We start from the raw sequence: 23,878 nt of genomic DNA, 5'->3' as shown, positions 1-23,878 counted from the left end.
ATGAAGCAGAAATAGCCATGACTGAGGTAGAAAATACCATGTATCAATATAAACTATCTGAAGAAGACGTGTCAGTGATCAAATCACAGCTAAATGATTACCAACTCACCATTTATCTAGAGGTCACTGAAGAAATTGTGCATGATTTTAAAACTAAAACTTGTCCCTGTAAAAATTATAAACCAATGTTCCTATGTTCCTGTATGTACGTAGTGAAGCTTGTTCTGGTAAAACATTTTTAATTAAAATAATCAGCAAATGTCCACAAAACATTACAAACAACAACCTTTCGGCTATTGTAACAGCCCCAACAGGTTTAGCTGCCTACAACATGGTAGGTGTAACTTTACACCGACTTCTTCTCCTTCCAGTAGAACACCCTAACAAATTATAATACTACACATTATCATCAGGAGCTGCTACTGAAGACTGCAGAATTCTGAAACAAATGAAAGTGATCATAATAGATGAAGTAAGCATGGTTTCCAACCTCATGATAGCTTTAATTCACCTCAGAATGCAAGAAGTCCTAAAATCAGACTATGAAGAACAGTTTGGGGGAACACACATTATTGTTTTCGAAAGACCTCCTACAGTTAACACCAGTAAAAAGGTCAACCTATTTTCAAAACATTAGGACACAAACAATGCCGCAACACTCAGCAGCATTGGAAATGTAAATCTCTGGCAACATTTTCATTACAGAGAACTCACTCAAAACATGTGTCAGTCTGCAGACCTCACCTATGCTAACATTTTAAAAAGCATTAGAACTGGTCTGCTTACCAAAGATGCAAAATCCATCGTAATAATCCATGAGCTATATGGGCAAAACACATCTGCTCCTGATGTCATGGAACAATGACCTGAACAAGATATAAAAGGCATGTCCTTAATGACAATCCTTGCAAGCTGTAGATAATTGAACGAGACAATGTTAAAACAAGAAATGCAACCCATAATGCATATCAGCTCCACAGACAAACTAGAAGTGCATGGCATGAAACTCCCTGTGTCAGTGAGCAACAGCATGACAAAATAGCTTAGAAAAAGTTATCTCCAACACAGCTGGATTGGAGATAATACGTTGCGCCTAAACTGCAGAGTAATTCTAAAATGTAACCTTGACGTAGAACAAGATTTAGTCAATGAAGTAATTGGTACAGCTGTTGGCTTCCAAACATATCCACATGACAACAACATTCAGTTTGTCAACATCGACTTTGACAAACTTGCAGAAGTTAATAAATGTGGCCGCACAATAGCATGTTTCCTTCTTTTCAAAGGCATGTACATATGCAGAGAACAATTTTCTCTATCTCATTCATATGCTGTCACTATTCACAAATCGCAAGGTCTAGCCCTAAATCATGCATTGATTGACATTGCCAGCACAGTATTTAAAGAAGGTATGAGTTAATTAGCACTTTCAGTCTGCATACACTCAATGGTCTACTTATAGTTAACTTTGATACAAAAAAGTCAACACTGTCATTCCTTGCATCCTAGAATACAACAGGCTAGATGCAATGTACACCCCTATCTAGATATGTGCCCTGTACCTAAAAAAATAAAACCTTTAAAAGAAAACTGATACAAACAGAATCTACAACAGATCTCCCAACAATACTGCTAAATAAACAACAACCAACTCCTTCTCCATCAAATAATACAACCACAAAACTCTCTAGTACAAACTCAACTGCACATCTATCAGAAAACAAAGAGACAAATGTCTATTCTCAAAGAAAATCTGCAGTAAATTGATATGCAAATATAACAATCAATCTTCTCTTCTAATTTCCACCAATCGTTTACAACATTAACTTAAACCGCTTGGACCAGTTGTGTTTGCAAATGTTTGTCCTTCATAGAAATGCCACAAATATTCCTGACAGCACTTACAATGTCTGAAGTATAAGGCAATAATTGGACTACTGTGCAGGAATGGTAACATTTTAACATTTACCATAAACACACAAGAAGATCACCAAGAATTCCTAATGTACTTACTATAAGTACTGGAACCAAAAACATCCCCATAAATTAAATCTCCCATACACGTGGAAACATGCATGCACTCTCTGCAATCATGTTTCACAAGAGCACATCCCTAAAGAACAATTTCTATATGTATCCATACCACATTGTGAATCTATTCCATTTCACCAGCTTCTGCAGAATGCAATATTTCCCTTTTTTGCAATTCAGACAATCATTCCAGCATACCAATAAACTCACATAGCTAATATGTCATACTACTGATTATAAGGTACAATGCAGATGGTACCAAACATAACTGTAAGCTCACTAGCTTTACAATATCACACTGGTGCTGCAACCACTTCAGGGCACTATAATGCATATGTCAAAAAAATAAGTGGTTGGTTTGAATGTAGCAACACCTCTATTACTCCTAAACCTAGGTTACCAGCAAATCTACCAAATGCCTAATTAATATTCCCTCAACTCAAATTAACCAACTAAACTGCAGCACAATCAACAGTTAGAATGTGCCAACAGGTAACTACTTCAAACATGTTCTTCATTACAATCACTTCAAATATGCCATACGCTTAGTCCGCGTCGCATCTAGATAGAAATATGATGGATAACATATGCCACACTCAGATGGAATTCCCAAGCTTAGCCCGCGTCGCATCTAGATAGAAATATGATGGTTAGCATATGCCACACTCGGATGGAATTTCAGGAATGGGACCGTTAGCATATGTGACTCTTAGCATGCACCACACTTAGAATTATGAACCCTAGCTTGCGTCGCATCTAGATAGAAATGTGACTGTTAGCATGTACCAGACCTAGATGGAATCCCACAATTGCAAGGACAGCAATGCCAACTAACCAACCAACTAACAATTCCATCCCTCTACAGACACCTCTCAAACTATAACCAAACACAACCACAAGCCTTAAACGCAGCAATCCGCACAAACTTCACAACAATGCAACAACAAAACAAACCACACATAGCCTTGCACAACAGCACACGACGACTACGGACCATAAAACACCCCAAGCCCGGCCGACGGAACCACCGGGCTGAGGCTGCCAACAGCACATCACTGCTCTCTTGCACTTTTCCAGCTTATTCCTACTAACCCACCCCCTCTCCTCCCCTTTTCAGAGCCGCCAGAGCGCCAGGGGACCACTTCGGTGGTGATAGTGCGCGGTACAAATGACCTTTAACATTAACATTAACATTAACATCACAATTCTTGTTCCTACAAAACGTCTTCTAAAGGCTAATGTAGTTAGAATATGCCAATAGGTATCCAACTACTTTAAGCATTCCCTTAATGACAAACATACTATCACACTTGCAATCACGCACATACTTACAATAGTTTTTCTTCATCCTGTATTGATTTTTTTCCAAATGACCCAATGATTATTTAATGTCAATACAACAACAGTGTATCATACACTAATGTTGTACCAAGCTGTTCAACATGTTCGGTTTCTTACTGGCTGTGATGAACCACTTGGCTTTTCTTGTCTTTGGAGTCAAATACAGTACCACAGTGGCAAGCGTCTCTCCCTGGCGTGGTTATCAGCAGAGGAGGGCCCTGTGTACCGTTGACATCTGCTGCTATACACGCAGGCTATTGTTTGCAGTCTTACGATTCCTTTCACAGAGGCTTCACGGGCGTGGGTCAGAAAGGACAAGGTCGCTTCTCTCCTTGTCACCCTTTCGGTCCTTATCGATTTTCTGCTCATCTTGAACTGCCGTACCTGGATAGCTGAATCGCTGTGCGGTCTGCCTTGCTCAAAGTGTGCTTTCGTGCTCTGTCTTTTATCCCATGTATTGGGACATGTCAGCTAAAAGGCTCTGATGTTAGTCCATTGTTTGTTAATGTGTAAGAAAGTGTTTGTGTGGGAAAAGGTGGGGGGGGGGGGTGGAGCCTTTAAATATCCTACAGGGTAGGATGGGGAAAAGGTGTTACTAAGAAGGGGATACCGCGTCTCAACCCATGGTGTCCCACTTCCACCCTCCAAATACCCCTTGCCCAGGTGATCCTCCACCACTGGGCCACCCCCAGGAACTGCATCCAATAGCAATTGTCGTGTCCTGGCCACCTGGACGACAGATCTCAGGGGACTAGTGGGTGAGACACCTTCAGGCTTCTCATATACCTTTCCTCCATGCGATGTAGCCGCATCTGCTTCACAGGGGAACCGGACAGGAAATCTACATTCCCCTGGTCTTTTCCTTTCCGGTGTCGCATGACACATGGGTTTGAGTCTTTGCGTTGGCTAATCCAAACTGGGGGAGAATGATCAGTGACTAATGTAAACTTTCTTCCTAAGAGGTAGTATCTCAGGTGGATATTGGCTCACTTGATGGCCAAGGCCTCTAATTCCAACACAGAGTCATTTCTTTCATGTGGGAAGAGTTTACGGCTCATGAAGAGAATGGGATGTTCTCATCCACTGCAGACTTGAGATAGGACTGCTCCTAACCCAGTAAGGGAGGCGTCCGTCTGCAATATAAAATCTTTGGAGAATTCTACTACCTTCAGGATTGGGTTTTGGCACAAGGTTTGCTTTAAGGTGTTATAGCATATATCAATCTCTTCAGACCAATGAAGTTTCTGGGGTTCAGCGTTCTTAAGGTTATCTTAAGGCCTTGCTGTTTTGTCTGAAAAATTAGTGATAAACCTATGATAACATCCAATTACCCTAGAAAGGCTCTCAAATCCGTTTTAGTTTTGGGCGTAGGTGTATCTAGGACGGCTCTCACTTTCTCATGTTGGGGCTCTATGTTCCCGTTCCATGCCTTTTCATCCCTGGATCCCCCTGTTCCGGGCTCAGACCCTTGAGTGATTGGCAAAAGTTGGCAAGAGTGAACCTGACGGAGGGATGCCAATGGAAAGGGGCGAAGCCTAAAGTGCCGATGAACAGTGTGTTGACAAAGGTGAACCCGACAGAGGGATGTCAACAGTGAACTGTTTAAAAAGACATTGGGCCTCATTACGACCCTGGCGGAGTGGGTTTCCGCCAGCGGTATTCGTGGCGGACCCGTCCGCCCTACTACGAGTTCCCGTAGCGCCATGGCGCCTTTCTCCGCCTGGTTTTACCGGGCGGAGAAAACCATGGCGCTAAGGGACCTCGTTGTTAATTACGCCACCGTACTTTACGGTAGCGTAATTAACGCCTTCCCCACTCCCATTATACCCTATGGGGCAAGAATGGGAATGGGGAAGGGTAAAATGGGGATTGGGGATTTACCGCTCCGCCAAGGTCGGCATGGGGTGGTAAATCCGCCAACCCCCATGGCGCTATCGGCGGCTTTCCGCCGTGCTCCGCGGTGCATTTAGCACCGCGAATTCCACCAGGGTCGTAATGAGGGCCATTGAGATTTGTGAATGCCATAAGTGAAGTCGATTTAAGGAAAGCCATAGTGAACCCGATGGAGGGAGGCTAACATTTGAGAAGGGTCTGAGCCTCGAAGAGGGGCATCCAGGGGTGAAACGGCCTCACCCAATGTACAAGCACGAAGGAACTTTTGTTTATTATTTTGGATCACATCAGGTCCTCGGAGACCAGAGACTTTTTATAGAAAAGAGACTTATCCACAAAAGGTCCTGATATCTGTGAAGTGGAACTGTTGTCTCATTTTGGGGAAGCTGAAGCATGTGCTGTGCTCAGGAGTCCCTCCTTGTGCCATGGTCAAAATGTTGGGAAGGGAGACTCCCAGCTACCATCCTGACCTTTCATTTTGGGAACACTTCTTTCTTTTCTGGTGAACATTATCCACACTCTTTTTTTGTAATTTAGCAGAAAGGAATTGGCAATAGGTTTTTTTAGTGTATACCCTTTTTATTTGACAAAACGGGACTAGGACTGCCTTATTATTATTTGATGGTCGTAGCTTGCTCCCATATCAGATTTAGGTTTAGATCTGGCGTTTATCTCACCCATTATAAAGTTCAATAAACACCCTTGAACTGTGATCACTTGTGTCCGTCTTTACTGTTGCCACTATGAGTTCCTTGCACTATATTGCCACATGGGGATCAGTGAGATTTTCCTCAGCTAGTTCGAATCGTACCTTTCTAATCACCACCATTGTGTACAAATTGATTTCTTTAGACCACCACCTCTACCCATTACCTGTGGAGTCCCACAAGGATCCATCCTGTCCACGGTGATCGGTGTCCAGTTGAAGTTTCGAAAAAATAGTTTAGACAGGTAAAAGTTTCCACACAAAAGTGCCGAAAAAGTTTTGCTTTTTTTTTCAAATAGTAAAGGATTTATTTTAATTTGGTATAGTTAAATAGGTGTTTAAAAAAAAACAGGGGATTGGGGGGGGGGCATAAACATTTTTTAAAAAAAGTTCAAAACATTTTTTTCCACACTTTTGTGTCAGAACTTTCACCAGTCGAAACTTTGACTGTCGAAACAGTCACTATGAACCTCAGTGATCTTCAATCTTTACATGGAACTGCGTGGAACCTTTGATGCAGCACATGACATCCACATACATCAATATGGAGATTACATGCAGCTGTACCTCAAGATATCCTCCATCAAAGACATCCACAGGCTCAGGACTTCCTCTCATTGATCCATTTTTGGATGTCCAGGGCTTACCTGAACCCTCTTCATGACTGACTTCCTACTGCTGACCAACAACACCGAACACCCAAAAATTCCGACCTGGCTCTCTGCTATGTACCTCAAGGGCTTCACACCCAAGTTGGTCACTTGCACCAAGTCCCTATGGTTTGACAATGTCAGACACCTCTCCTTCAAACAGGACATAGCAAGGAAGACACTAATGGCTCGGTGCCAAGTTTCTGTCCTGCATAAAATCAAGACATTCATCCCAGAAAGTATCTTCAGATCTGATGTCCAAGCCTTGGTCCTCCTCCACCTGGACGGTGGCAATACCCTTTTGAAAAGCCATCCGGTAACTACCTTGGCACTCCAGAGATGCCGCAGGATGCATCAAAGGACCCTGCAAATTCAACCACATCACTCCGACCCCCATCGAACTGCACTGGTTCCCATTGCTAGCCATTATCATCTTCAAATCCTGGTGCATCGTCTAAATGGCTGTCAGCCTGAAATATCCAAGCGACCTCACTGAGATACTCAACATCTGTGGAGGACTATGATCCACCATTAGTAAGGACATGTGCAGACTCGAACTCCACCGGTGCAAGAAAGAAAGAACCAGCAAACAGGCCTTGTCTCACTATGCTCCAAGACATGGGTACTTCCTTCCCATCGACATCAGACTCACAGCCTTACTTTTACAGTTCAGGATGGAGCTCAGGACTCTCTTCTTCAAGGAATGGCTCCTCTCTAACAGATAGGTCCACACACCCTCCACTACTCTCCCTACTTGAGACTGGGTGATCTGATCCCCACTGTTTGCTCCCCTGGCTGCTTGTTGATCAATTGCTGAAAAGTCACCCACCCTCCCTTATTGTTATATTTCCATTCCCCTGTTCCTCTGCTTCCCTAACCCTGTTCTTCCCTCTATGATAGTAAAGTGCTCCGTTGCTTGCCGAAGCTCAATAAATATCCTACTAATAATAATAATCATAATAAAAGCATATCTGCATTTCCTCACAGCCATCCATCCATTCCACTTTACTGACTGTGTATGAAAGTACCTTGCTGTGTCTTGTGCCACATTTACTTCTGGGAACCAATGCTATTCTACTTTCATTCCACTTAATTGCTTGTACAAGTAACCTGCAGTCTTCTCACCAGATTTTACTGGAATCCAGCCCTTCATTCAGTATACATTTTATTCATTTTTTTTACATGCAAACAAGGCACAGAAGTGTGTCTGAGCTCTGTGTAAAATACCAGATACACATTTCAGAACATATGAAATACAGTACAAGAAAATGTAAAACCGAGCAAAAACAACTAAACTAATAATAGAAAGTGCCCACATGTCCTGTTATACACAACCACATTGAAATGAGACCACAGTTAATAATAAAACCCATAAAACCTCTAGAAAACTCTGTCTCAGAGCCACATCCTCACCAATTGTCTAATTATGAAAAGATCACTATTCTGATAAATGCAGGACGGAAGAGCATTCCAACATTTAACGGCTGCCCCTGAGAAAGATACCTTCAGTGCAAATGCGCAGCAAAACATTGGTACCTCCAGCCGAAAAGACTTCTGAATCACCCAAGACCACTATTTTTCAGATCAGATAATCAGCACATGGGCCATTTAAGCTAGTTTAAACTATATCCTGGCCGCCATGGGGAGCCAGTGGACAGATGGGAGTAATGCTATCAAACATACTAGCAGCAGTGCCTGTAAACCTGCCTTCAGGGTAGGGAACATGGACTGAGGAAAGCTGGTAAGAGCAGAATTCCCAGTGCGCACATGTAAAATAACCAAAGCCTGACCTAAAAAACCAAAGCTAGATGAAGCAACAAAAGTTTTTAATGGCTTTCAAAGAAAATATGTCAATATTTGCAGCCCAAGATTTAGCACAATAAGCAAAAAATAAAAGCTTACCAGGACGTAAGACAATAGAAAGCTGTGACAGAATGGATTCTATAGGATTAGAATATGGCAGCAAAAGAAACTTAATTCTCAGAGTGCCTCCGAAGGCTGCACAGGTTTCCATGGTGCCTCGGTATGCATGAAGTACCTGATTGGCTGCAAGCCAGCAGGTGTGGAAAGCCAGCCCCCAGGAATGGCCCACAAGACTCCACTTCCATTCCTGACGATTTACCAGCCTCTTACTACCCTGTACTTTTTTTTCTTATCTATCGACAGTTCAGTATCCACCTCTAACAAAAAGCAATACCATGTAATGATTATCTAAGATGCCTGGCCTGAAAGACAAAAACAAAAACGAATCCAGATGTTTTCACTCTATGTAGGCTTGATATTTTGTACCTTAAGATTGCCCAGCTTGTAAATCAAATCTAGATGTTTTGTCGTTTTGTGCCTTATGATTGCCCTGCTTGTAAATCGAATGTAGATGTTTTAACCCATGCCGCCTTGTCGTTTTGTGCCTTGAGATTGCCCTGCTTGTAAATCTGATAGAGATGTTTTTACCTCTATGCAGGCACGCTCGCTCTGTGCTCTAAGACTACTCTTCACGTGAGTGAGACCTCATTTCTAGGCACACTATCTTCTTGTCTCCCACCCACTCAGTCCTCATTGTAACACAGCCTTACTAATGTTGACCCTCACTCCTTATGTTGACTCTCACTTCCTGACGCACATGCTGCCCATTGCAGCCCTCAGCAACATGAGAGGCGGCCTTGCCAGATTGCATAATCATACCTATTTGTCCCATATGCTGCCTGATGTAGCACCGTAACATGAGGTGAGGCTTTCCAGTTTGTGTAGTCTTCCCTATTTGACCCATATGCTGCCTGATGTAACCCCCCCGTAATATGAGGTGAGACTTTGCCAGTACGTGGAATCTTACCTATTTGACCAATATGCTGCCTGATATAGCCCCCCATAACATGTGGTGAGGCTTTGGCAGTTGGCATAATCACACCTATTTGACCGATATGCTGCGTGATGTAGCCCTCCTTAACATAAAGTGAGGCTTTGCCAATTTGTGTAATCATACCTATTTAACCCATATGCCGCCTGATGTAGCTTTTCCAGCATGTGTACACACACCTTTTTTCATGTCTGTAACCGTATGCATTTTCTTGCACTAATGTACCACTTTCTGTAACTAGCACCTAGATGCCTCAGGGCTTTGTGCGCTGAAATAAAAGCTGCTAAGAACCGGAAGTACCAGCAAGCAGGTGCTACAACGTCAAGCAGTAGGTGTACATCATCATTTATTTGCAGAATGGCAGTCCCTTAGCTATATTCGGGTTGATAAACCAATTGCAAAGGAGCCAAGAGATTTTTCTCCCGACCCAATTCCTAAGCTGGACAGAAAGCACCTTATCCAGCCACTTTCATTAGAAAGGAAGTGAAGTGACCGGGCAAAAATCCGATTTGCAGTTAAAGGCTTCTTCACAAGTGCAAAGAATTAGCAGGCAATGGAAAGGGTCACCATCTCCCGACCCAATTCCTAAGCTGGACAGAAAGCACCTTCTCCAGCCACTTTCATTAGAAAGGAAGTGAAGTGACCGGGCAAAAATCCGATTTGCAGTTACAGGCTTCCTCACAAGTGCAAAACATTTGCGGGCAATGGAAAGGTTCACCATCTCTACCACAAAGGAGCAAAGCATGAAACACCTTCTTTAATCTTATATGTGGGGCAGGGGTTGCCATCATAAAATGTTGGCTTCAATGTCTGCATCAGCAGAGAGACATCTGTCAAATTAAGTAGAAGAGCTAACCAGAGGAACATTTTTGCTCAATGATTATTTCAGATTAGTTCAGAAAAATAAACAGCAACACAGACATTTCTCCTGAGAAATGGTTGATATTTGCACAAAGATAGGATTTCTTGCAGTTATTGGGTTCAAAATTAAGCCCCTATGTTTACAGTATTAAAGGTATGTCTCTTTGAAGTTACAATAGTCCAGCTTTCTATCAGTTACTAGACCAATGATGAACCATGCAGACTTTACCCAAACATAACTGTTCTCACTCGGGGAGAAGCACCAAATTCTCACCAGTCGCCTAAACTCTTGACATATCACATCACGTGGGCGAGGGAACCATACCTGAGACAAATTTGTAGGAAGATATCTTGAAAGAAGCGATAGGCTCCACTAACTGAGAAATGTGAGAGTGCTGCTGCAAAGTAATCTCATCCATAGAGGCAGAGCATCTCAAAGAAATGGAAACATTGCCTCAATCTTGGGAAGAAGAGCTTTAAGATCCCATTTTAAAATGGAGAGGTTCTTATGTGCCCATGGTACATAACAGCATTTAGATTAAAAAAATAAATTTTAAAAAACAGGCAATCTCATGATCAGACCTGTCAACATTGCCTGTGGAAACAACTCTGGGAAAGCTGGGAGGGCTAACTATTAAGGCCCGCAGTACAGGCTTGGTGCATTTGTGGGCAAATACACCACTGCAGGTGAACGCCCGTAGCATCAGCAGTATTTACAAAGAACCACTATGTTCAAAGGTTATCACTAGTCCAGTAATAACAGTTGTGGCATTCCTAGAATACCGCTGATGGTTATTGTTCAGATCCATCTCCTACTCACATTGATAGTGCTAAGGGAAAGTGTACACTGTGATTTTTAGTACTACTGTAAATGTTCTGATGGAAAAAAGAGTACATTCTGACTCTTGTATGCATTCCATGTTGAAGGTGGTGAAAGGGCTTGCATCAGAGACGGCCCCTTTCACACCCCTTTCCAAAGTCCCCATGAAATCAGTTATATTATTTTACTGCATTAAAGTGAAGCACTTGGACTTCCCTTATGTTCAGTGAGGGTAAATTGAGTTGAGCAATGAGGTTCCTCTTTTTTTATAATGGGGTTTTGTGGGTGAGGAAAATAGTTCAATCAACCAGAGAGATAGCCACAAGAAGCTACCCTGCTTTTACACACAAAGATCGTCAATGTCCTACACAGAATGTACTATTATAATGTAACAAGTTATTTACACCGTAGAATACCAGGTCAAATTCATTCAACACATATTTTAATCAATATACATACATAACATTGGGCTAAAACAATAAAAAACAAAGACACATACAAAAAATGATTGTATCTTGACGAAACGTGTTGTATGGAAAATTAGCAACACAATAGTTTTCTGTTGTTTCAATTACTTTTGTGAGGTTAGTAACAAAAAGTGAGATACGTTTAACATCTATTTCTATATGTTGGTCTTCAGGACTCTTGTGAAAGATGGAACATGGGCTAGTTCGCACGTTGCTTCATGCACACAGCATTGTGCCTAGCCTGGGCCTTTTCTACCCCATACTCTGTTCCTCAAAATTGAGGTTGTAGTTGTTTACCTCAAAGGCCGGAGGGGTCACATGCCTATCCATATCCTTCTATGCATGTGTGGAGGAGGTGGTCCTCTTTGGCCACTGGGTGTGTTTGTCCCAGGACTGAGCACTGTAGCAAGCTTGAAATCAGTTCTGACTGTAATCTATTCCTTTGTGTGAGAGCTTTCCAGAAAGACTGGGTAGTCTGGAGAAATGGGCTGCCATTTGCTGACCACCCCTCTGTTCGAATTATGCTTTGGAAGTGGTGTTCACTTACTGGTTCCCGAGGAAATTAAATGCAGACCCCCTTGCCCACTCAATGTATCTACAGATAGATCTCCAAACTTGCACTCTAGAAGGCCTGCTGCTCAAGGAAGGAAAGAAGCACTACAACAGCACCCTTCGACATCCCAAAGAATCTGACAGCAAACTTGTACCTCTAAAAGAAAGACCAGAGGGAAACCTCTGCAGCACTCCTTTCTCCTGATCCAGGGTGGATGACTGGATCACAGCCCCTGTTCGAAACCTTCCGTTCTCTCTTTGTTGGGGTCTCACCAAGCCCACCCCCTCCTCAGAAGCAAGATCCAGTGACAGAAGCAACATGGGAACCCTGCATCAACAGAAACCAAAAACAACTCTCTTGTCCACTCCTCTGGTTCCAACCCCTAAACTGGGACTCTGTAAGTCTTGAATAATCATCATTGCCAAGCATCTGGGGGACCCATCTACATTGACATGTATGTGCCATTGTTGAAGTCCTCTGTGGACGCTGGACTACCTGCACAGCAAATTGACAACCGCATCCTGCAGAAATGCACAGGTCCTGTGGTATTGGTCTTCTGGCCACCTGGCACTGCTTGCTGGCATTTTATTTAGTGTGTTCTTCATTGCTGTGGATCTAATCTTTATCTTCACAAGCACTAGAGGGTCTCCCTCCAACAGAACTCCAGGAACTGCTCTTTGCGGGGCACTTTCACAATAACTCTCTCCTGCCAAAGAATGCCCCAATGGCAACACTTCTCCCTCTTGGTAGAATAGGAACTTGCCTGATAATGAGGCTTCTTTTTCAGGAAGGATTTTGGAATGACTGTGAATGAAGTTGCACCTAAAAGTTGCTACTTAGTTGCTACATTCTGACCTCCCTATTTTGCAAAGGTTGAATTTCCTGTTAGTGTATTGTTTTTCTCTTTGCCTTTTCTTGTATAAAGATTATATTTTTGTACGAATAAGTTTGTGAAACCTTTCCTATGGGTTATCTATTGAAAATCATGTACTGCACCAGTGACCCACCCTTCTCCGCCTCCTTTGAGTTAGCATTATGAGTCTAATGGAATCAGTAGTAGTACCTGAGTCAGGCAGACATACCTAGAGGCCCTGAGCACAGAGCCTCAAGGAAAACCTCCAAAACACTCACCACATTTGTATCTGGAATTCAGGAACAATTTGCATCAAGTAACTCTCTGAAATGTGCATGAAAGGGCCTCTTCAATTCAAAGACCACCATTCATTCCACGTCATTGACTGTGCATTCTCACCTCTCCATTGCCAAAGGTTTAACGTGGATTTGATGAGAAAGTTCAAGTGTGTGTTTATTTAAGGACGACTTACATACTCCACAAGAATTTAAAAGGCATAATGATTGACACAAAGTGATGCGAATCTTACTACAAAAGATACTGGCCGCTTACGACATTTCTCTACTGGTGTTATGGAAAACTCCTGTGATGACTTCAGTGCCGTTTTACAACTACCTTTGAAAATGTCTCCCTTTCCGTTACACAGCAGTCTACTCATTGCCTGTCTAGTGAAAGTATAAGACTGTTGCACCGTTTGTGCTTTATTAATCTTCGAGCGGTTGTGGGGCGTGCCAAAAAGAGGTTGGTTGTAGTGGGCTTGTCAATTGAACGAATGAGCTTGCAACATCTTGCACACATTCCATCAAAAAGAACACAGGAAATGATTGTGTGTTGAGTCTGATCAGGAGCCTCGTGACATCAAAACTCACTTGTAAATATTAATCACATACAGAATAATGTCCCCCATAAATAAAGCCAATACCGTAGAGGTCACTGATGGGCCCTGTGCAATTTAAAGCACAAGATTGCAAACAAAGTGCTTTGTATAGGCGCAGAGCTCTGAGGCAACGTTAAATATTCGGATAAGATGCTTGATCGCAGGAAAAGTATTACAGAAAAGTATTGCAGTAATACAAAACAACAACATTAAAATAAATTCCATTAAACAAGTATTTCCTGGTTGGCTAACATTACCTTTAAAAGAAGCCCCACAAACACTTATCGGATTCAAAGATTAAAGTAGTATGGATCCACGAATAATATATTATTATTTCATTATTGTTAACACATATGGGATGAAGCCTACTATCATAAGGATATTGCAGGTCACAAAGGAGTTCTGTGCCCATACAGAGGACCAGGGGTGAAGGCTAGGTTTCTTTATATGGTCACAAAACTGAGTTGACCTGCGATAGCATTATATTGTGCTGCAAGTGGTACTTTACTCCTTATGATACATGGAAACGCCATCGTCTCCTTTAATTCTCTTCATTGGGCTCAGGCTAGAAACATTCCAACTTTTAATGAGCTACAAAGAACATATTTTAAGCAGTTTAATAAAGTAATCAATTTAAAAGTTGGATTTGTGGTTTAGAATAAGTCGCATCAGACCAATAGATTCTGCTCTCCTCTGGTAAAGAGCGTTATACAAAAATGAGACTATTGACTACCCCACTCATAGTCCAAACAGGCTAGGCTTGGTGATATATGTTATATACTTATTTTGTAATTAGTGATTTCCAAATTGATCACATATTCACAATTTTCAAAAATTCATTTTTTGCAACATTTGAAAACAACTGTCACATACTATTGAGACAATACACAGAACCGTATCGCTTACACACCCTCGAAAATGAACACTAAAAATCATCAGTCATTTTCCATGACGTTCGTAACTTGAACATGGGGCCCTGCGATTTAACGTAGTGCTCCCTTTTCTCTTTGTACACACAAGAAATGGAAAAAGAAACAGTGAGGACTTTATGTGTGTACATGAAGTCAAAAGTAACATTTTTTAGACCACTTCAAATACCATTTGGGTATTTGGTCGTGGTTCTAAAGCTCAATGAGCACTGCCTCTTTAACACAGGGAATGTACCATCACATGATCGATCACATGATCCCGCCGAGGAGGATAAATAAGCTTAGTCGGCATTCAAGTGCGGGAACGAAACCGATGAGATGCTGTCTTGTCGCTGCTCGAACGAGTTTCTAAAGGTAAGACGAGCTAGCACTAAAAGGGAGACATGAGCCCCTGTCTTGTTCGAAGCGTATTAGATGCGCCATAAGCACGGCGGGGCTAATGGACATAATTATTAGATGTCCTCATTGTGGGAGGGAACAGTAGGATTAAGTAGCGGTCCCTCGAAAAAGCGCACCTATTTGGGTGCTTCTGAAAAATATGTAAAGGTGTGTGTGTTTGTACACGACTTCACAATCGGTTTTGATAATCATTTTTATAATTTTACAGGCAAACTACTTAAGCGGTTGACTCTAAGCCGGATATACTACGGCGTATGTTTAAACAACGCGGGGGCACAATTTCCTAACATCGAGCAGACTCAAGTGAGTTATCCCTTCTGCAGTTATTTGAAAAAGCCGGTCAAAGATTACTGACTGACCATGACAATAATAATGTTATGGTTCGGGATTGTTTTAGGAAATGCAAAAACAGAGAACACATTGTTTATAAGTAATCAAGTTGCTATGTAGCCAACGATACGCTGCTGATTAAAATAGAAAGTGAAATAAGGAAGTTTGTTCCTCACTTAATACAGGTTCCCATTAGATGTTGAGTCGGGTGAACAAATAAAAGGTGATCCATGAACATCCGGTGACAAGAAAATCAGAAACCCATACCTGTCACGGCTACTTTGGAGCCGAATTCTTTGATCTCACGTCCATCCAGGATGTAAGTTAAGGCTTGTTGATATATTTTGACTGTTGTTCCCTAGTGGAGACAGCAGTATTATTTGTTCTGTCTTCCATTCTCCTTTGTTGTTTCGATCTGATAGATGGAAATATTTTGTAAATTCTATTTTGTAAATTTTGTGAATATTGGTACAAGGACAATTTGTGTTAGATAATATGTATTGTTTTGGACAATTGAACCATTGCCGCTTACAATTTTTTGTATGTTTGTTTTTAGATTACGCTAAACTTGTTGGGGTATATGAAAGAGGTTTCCTATTTGATTAAAATAAATTGTCTGTCCTGAAGAAGGCAGTTGAAAAAACTATGGTTGGAGAGACACTAGAGATAGTGCCTCAATCCCCAAAAAGGCCGGAACATGTCGACACCTGACAAAAGACTTACCAACTATTTGAAGTCTTGTATCTAAACACTGCTTTATTGATATTAGTCAGTTCTCATTAACTCAACTATCCCCTATAGTTGATTCCGTTTTTAGGATTAGATGAAGTCGACCATGCAGCATTGATCTGTGGCATATATCTGTATGTTCTGCTTTCTCTCTTTTTTAATTTTTCTAAATTTGTCTCAATAATACATTGATATGGACTCATTTATGACTGATGATTTTTAGTGCTCATTTTCGAGGGTGTGTAAGCGATATACGGTTCTGTGTATTGTCTCAATAGTATGTGACAGTTGTTTTTAAATGTTGCAAAAAATGAATTTTTGAAAATTGTGAATATGTGATCAATTTGGAAGGCACTAATTACAAAATAAGTATATAACATATATCACCAAGCCTAGCCTCTTTGGACTATGAGTGGGGTATTCAATAGTCTCATTTTTGCATAACGCTCTTAGCTTTGTTCTCCCGTTCCGAGACTTTGACCCCCCGTAAACAAAAATTGAGGGAGATTACCTGTTTAGAGTTAACTCCTCTGGTAAAGGCCAGAAGCACACTAAAGTGCATCAAAGCATGACACATGTCCCAATATTTATTAATCAACACTTTACTACTTGCAGTGATGCTGGTGTTTAAATATAGGGTGTTTTAATTGGCTTCTTACATAGCATCCCTTCCCCAACTCTTTTGGCTCTTGCACCATTATTTATAAATTGTTTAAATATTTTTTTATATTAATTCAAAAACATTATTTTGACAATATTCAAAAATCCAACAGAACGCTGTGTAAATCACTGTAGCGAAAAGTCAATTGATTCTAATGTACCAATGTCACTCGCCCATCACCCGAAACTGCTGTCACACATTCCACAAGCATGCAAAATGTACTCAAAATCATCCCTAGAAAAGATGCATTGCTACAACTCATGGACCTAACTAATGCAAGACATCAATAATAGAACATTTCATGGTACATAAATGTTAAAAGGCAAAGTCTTGTGATTCCTCGTGACTCTCTCAGAAGGTCACCCTAGCCCGACATGACATATCTCTCTTCTTAATGCTTCTACTGCCCGGACATTCATCAGTGGAATATATATTGATTTTGTTATATGCAATGATGGTTCACACTTTTTTATGTATTGTGGCAAAACGTTTTAAGGTGTTATCCTTCTCCTCATGGCTGCTCCAGAACTATAACAGTTGAATATCTTATCTCTGACTTAGGCTTTAAATAATGTAACCCTCTAATACTGAGCAGCATCCTGTTCTTTTTCATTTACTTTGTGTGTGGCATGCTTTGGCATATTGATCAGAATTTATTTAGTCTGACATGTCCAGTCAGGATTGATTCTTCACATTTTTCAAATTGTTCTTTTGCCTGTTATCAACTGATTTGTAGATCATAATACCTAATATAGTTCTCTTAAGCGCTTATACCTTGTGTATCTCACTCTTTATACCAATAATGTATTTTGTGTGTATATATGTGTGTATATGTGAATGTATGATGTATGGGTGGCTGAGTGCATGTATAAATGAGTGAGTGTATGGTGTATGGGCGCACATGTGAAAAAGCAAGTGAATGCTGTCTGTGAATGAGAGGGTGAATGTGTGCATTTGCTGCACTTGTGTTTGTGAAATTGTGCTGGATCGGGGTATGATGATGACATGGGTGGGGATTGGGTGGTGGGGGTGTGAGGCATGGCATTATTGGGCATCTATGACAAGGTAAACATATTAAGTGTTATTATGTGGCTAGACTGGGGTTTTGGTGCAGCCAGTTTAGCTATTTTTTTACTTTTGGCATTGCATTTTTACTGGCCATCTTTGCATCAAAGTATGCCCCTCTAGCCAACACTTATTATGCTTGCTTTATCAACCAGTCTAGCTATTTCTTACTGTGACCTGGCATTTTCTACTGGGCATTTATGATTAAGCAAACCATGCTATGTTTTATTACATGATTAGACTGCTATTTTAATGCAGCCAGTGTAGCTATTTTTTACTTCTGCATGCCATTTTTCACTGAGCATCTGGCTAGGCTAGCATATTTTGGTGCAGTCACTCTGGCTACGTCTTACTTTGGCATGGTATTTTTTGCTGGAAATCTATGATAAAGCAGGCATGATTAGTGTTATCATGTGGCTAGACTGGCATTTTGGTGCTGCCAGTCTAGCTATTGTTTACTTTGGCATGGCATTGTTTATTGGGCATCTATGAAAAGCAAGAATAAGTGTCATTACATGACCAGATTGGCATGTTGATGTAGCCAGTCTAGCTATTTATAACATTGGCATCACATTTTTCACTGGTCATCTGTGATAATGCAAGCATGATAGGTGTTATTATGCGGCTAAAAAAGCATATTTTGGTGCAACTAGTCTGGCTGTTTCTTACTTTATCATGGCATTTCTTTTTGTGGGCATCTATGATAAAGAAACCATTAGTCTTCATTTGTAGCAAGACTGCGCATTTTGGTTCTGTCAGTCTAGGAATTTCGTTTTATAGTATGCCATTTTTTACTAGGCATCTATGATAAAGGAAGTATGATAAGTGTAATTACATGGCTAGAGTGGCAAATTGATATATCCAGTCTAACTATTTCTTACTTTGTTATGGCCTTTTTTACTGGACTGCTATGATAAAGCAAGCATGATTAATGTTATTATGTGGATGGACTGGGATTTTGATGCAAGCAGACTAGAAATGTCTTACTTCGGCATGGAATTTTTTGCAGGGTATCCATGTATCCATGATCCATGCAGCTATTATAGACATGTTTTTTATTATTGTGGTATGGCATTTTTAATAGCAAAGTCAACAAGGGTATATTCTTGCTTGGGTATACAGCCCTATTTTGGAAGACCAATGTGGATATATTTACTTATAGTATAATTACTGGCATTATGCACAATGCATATGCACTGGCATATATTGTTGCAGCCAGCATGGGAATATTGTTATACAGGCAGACATTGTGGGCAAAGGCATTATGAAAATCCATTGGGAAATCATCATGTGCACTGTTGGTGACATGCATCTATTGTTCTTTTTCATCCGTCACCCTACAAAGGTATACTGTCTGCGTTTTACTCAATTTATTATTGTACCATTTTACCCCGCATTCAAAACATATTCTCAGGGGGAGAACATATTTGTGGGAACTATTTACACAGCTCCAAAAAACAAATTCACCGGCCCCCACTAGTGATGTCACAACTCAACTGTAGTAAGAGGAGTTCTGTCATTCTTATGCAGATATAGGCCTGTCACAAGAATATTACACACAGGCTTTTATAGCGATAATGCATACCTTCATTTATAATGGACATATAATATCAAAGCCAGAAATATAATAGCTGCAAAAACATCTGCAAATAATGTTCTTATACTAGTCTATTTGTGACAGCACTACAAACCTGTAATACCGTATAAGAGTTGAGTTGTGACGTCACCATGCCTGCTGCCTGAGCATGCACAGAGCAGAATTCCAGCTACCACTAGATCATTTTACACTTGCCAAACATTTCAGATTGTTTCTGAACTGTGCATGAAGGACAGTGCACAGCCATTTGTTTTTAAAGCGATATGTACTTTACTATATTTAGTGCACTGCTCTTAACGAATACTGTAGTGTTATCTACTATCTGCCTGCTGCTGCTATCTGGAAAGCATAACAAAATCTTTACCTGCAAACTGGGTTTTTGACAACCTTAAAAGATTCTACATCTGTTCTACATATGAAATCTCTGAGGATATTTTTCAACGGTGAGAGTATGAGACCAAGTGGTAGTAGGGAGGACAGTGTGATCATGTGCTATGAGGAATAGAATACTCCCTACCATACTGAAAAACGATACTGCAAGTCGCCTGAGACCTTTTAACAGAATAAGGTTCAACGGAAGTGAGTTGTAATATCCGTAATGTACAAGAGAGGTGCCTTCTTCCATACATTGTAAGACTCTGAGGAGTTCTGTGCTATAAAAAAGAATGAGGGCACAGGATAAGTGCTTTATGAAGGCATGGTAATAGATCAGCTGCAGAGGCTTGGAATGAGCTTCCTAAAACTTTGAGAGTGGTGCCAAATTACCTCAGATATAAACGGGTTCTGAAAATCCACCTCTTTAAAACAGACTTCCTTGTGCTTCTATAAACCTTTACTCGACGCACAGTCACAGTGGTTTATTGATCTTTCTGGTTCAGCACGATTGTGCGCTTTTTCACTGCCTTTATCCTGTGCCATAAATGCTACCTAAATCTTTCTTTTTTTGGGCAGAATTTCTGGTTTATTTTGCTTGACATGCATGTTGTTCTGCAAGTGTAGTATGACGTCTTCGTGGTCATCCAGGAAGTTATGGCTCTCTCCAGCTCACAAGGATTGATTGACATTACCCCCTCTCCACTGGAAACACCTACAGTCGGTCCCACGAAATACACCCACCCCAGTATGCACAGGCTAACACCCCTCCCCAAGCTCTCCCACCGTAGCAATTTCACTTAAAAATGAATTCCATTATTTCAGAATAAAATCTCCAGGGAGGGACTTTGTTCGGGAAGGGGTGGGAGAGTGTTTATTTTGTGACACTGATCCAATTTATTTAGTCAATAGGCACCTTTAAAGCAGTAGTTTGGTCTGAAATTTTACTGGCTCAATCTATTGGGCATGTATTTCCGAGCATACATTGATCTTCTTAAAATAAATTCCAATGCAATTTACCTGAGTTTTTCGTACTTTAACACATGTGAAAAGCGATGGGTTGAGTACCGGCATCTTGTGTTAATCTTATCCGTTGATCCATCTCCCTAAATTCAAGTGCCCTCGCAGCACTAATTCAGATCATCCGTCCCTAATGCTGACATCACTAGATGCTCATGCCCCATTCAACAACACCAATGCACATCTCATGTCAATGTTCTGTGTGCGCAATCTATTGACATGTCTCCATGGAAATGCCTAGACGCCTCATCCCTCGGCAAGTGTAAACAAATCCTTTCTCATCACACAACGTTGGAGTTTCTTTTTCCTTTGTGTCAGTGTATTTCGTTTCAAGCTTCCCTGACTTGTTTCTGCTCTGTTTGGCTATCTGCCAAGTATGACACGCTGAGAACCAGTACTTATACTACCTAAAACTAAAATAAATTAACTCAGTAGTCGCTTTTCATTTCTTATATTATGAACACATGTATTTACCAAACCATATTTAAACATGTGTCCTTGTGAACTTTTATAGTTTGAGCCTTTTAATCTTGTCTGATTTAACATGGCTGTTTCTTTGCTTGTCTTATTTTAACATTCAATGTTAATGGGAAACCACTTTTCTTTACTGTATACAAACAAAAATGTGTTTATTTACCTCACTGTTGATTCTCTGCATCTTAACTATTCAGGAACTATGCCAACAATTCAGCCCTACCTGTATGAGCCCAGATATTCAGAAAATGAAATCCTTGAAAGTGAAAAAGTAGAGGAAATGTGGTATCAGATGAAAGTCATGGGGAACCCGGATGCATGGATCACGTTTCCACCTGGTGTACCTGCCATAGTTGGGAGCGGATGCCTACTCTGGTGGAGAACTGCTGTTGCAGAGAAATCTCTGGCTGCTTGGCCTATATTGCCAAAGAAGACATCCCCAGCCCCCACTGCCTGCCTTACGCGATCCGTGTTGTGAATGATGACTGTCCTTATGCAAAAACCTTCTAGCTACAGTTTGCCGGCTAATCCGATTAACGAGTAAGTTCACTCTATATACGTTGTGTGTTTGTCAACCCAGATGGCTAAGATAATATGTGCTTCCCCTACATAAATATAACTTTGATGGATCATTGCCAAAAGAATATTTCTGTAAATTGAATAAATTACTAATTCTAATCTGAAACCAAAGTGTTCATCTTTAGATTTATCGTCTGAAAAATGATGTTCCTTTCACTTGAAAGAATCTCCCAAACTGTTTTGCTGGAAGGTGCGTTCACATTTCTAATTGATCCCTACTTGAAATCACAAGTACTATCAGTACTTTGCAGGAAAAGGTACGTTTTGCAGCATAAAAATGCCTTACATTTTACAAGGTAGTGCAAAGAAACAAATGCAGATATTGGGTTCATTCAAGTAAACTATTTCTGTATCTCTGACACAGGTGATACAGGGTTGTGGCCTATCGTGCGTTTACATGGGGGATTCATGGAAGACTGGGAATTCATGTTCGATGAGTAATGCTTGCCTGTGTGGCTCAAGCCACTCGTGATGAATTCCCCAGTGACTATGGACAATACTGTGGACTTATACAGACAAAACCTCGACCGCAGCAGTATCATTTGTAGTGTCATTGCCATACATGTTACCAAACTAAATTAGAATAAATGAACATGTTCATCTGAACAGTTGTTAGAAATGTTTTGTAAGACCACAACATGTCCGAACATCTAAGAGTATCGTAAAAGATTGTTGTGCTTTTACAAGTTTACTGCCCTATCGCGCTCCCCTCATTTACATCCATCCCACCTCCACTATCAATGGCTGTTCGCACCTGTGGGCATGTGCCCACAAGGGCTGGGAGGATGGGAGTGCTCAAGGTGGTGAATACCATGTACACCACAAAGGGTTCTTTCGCTGTGGGGATCCTTATTCACATGGCCATCCGCAGACCTGCTGTCTCCATACTCCCCAATGAAGACCCTGTCCCTGCAATCAACATAGGTCTGTGTCCTATGACTGTGTTCCGTACCTATTGCGCTCGTCTCATCCACATCCATTCCTCCTCTGCTATCAATGACAGTTTGCACTTGTGGGCGTGAGCTCGCAAGGGGGTTGGGAGGATGGGAACTCAAGGTGCCGAATACCATGTACACCTCAAAGTTTATATTCTTCCATCACTAAATCTGTCCGGAAGAAACTTAAGAAGGACATATTGGGCTCCAACACAGGCCTTCCTATTGCAGACACCTATGTCACAGCTTCCACCAGAGAGACTATCACTGGCATCCTTTTCTTTGTTAACGCACCTGACCTATGGACTCACTACATGGTCGGCTTTCTCTATCCTATCGCTTCTTCTCCCATTAATGGTGCACTCGCTGGGAGGTTCTCCTTGACCTCTTCGCCATTTCCAGAGTCATCATTAATGTCTATTTCAATGGAACCATCATGGTTCAGGTCCCTCAAAGCAACCTTCTTCTCTTTGAAAAGCTCCTCCATCGCATCTCTAACTTTACCTCTCCCTCCGGCCAGGCTCCCCTGCCTTCTGTGCCTTCCTCCTCCTCTGCACAGCTCCCTTGCCCACTGTCCCTTCCTCCTCCTCTGCACAGGCTCCCTTGCCCACTGGCCCTTCCTCCTCCTCTGCACAGACACCCTTACCATGTCATACTGTCCCGGCTCCCTTGTCAGCCTTGGCTCCGCAGCCATCCTCCACTGTCCACTCCGCTGTCAAACACTTGTCTGACATCTGCAACATCCTCACACTCATGGATCTTTATGTGCTTGCCATCATGGAGACATCATTCAAGGATAGCTCTGTCACATGCTCTGACACATTCTTCCCTGAAGGCTACAAAATCCTCTCTGCGCCCATGCCAAAAAAGACAGGAGGGGGA

The sequence above is a fragment of the Ambystoma mexicanum genome, chromosome 6p, assembly GCF_040938575.1.
Source record: "Ambystoma mexicanum isolate Mex_15411 chromosome 6p, UKY_AmexF1_1, whole genome shotgun sequence".
Lineage (NCBI taxonomy): Eukaryota > Metazoa > Chordata > Amphibia > Caudata > Ambystomatidae > Ambystoma > Ambystoma mexicanum.
Note: the sequence above shows the minus strand (reverse complement) of the source record.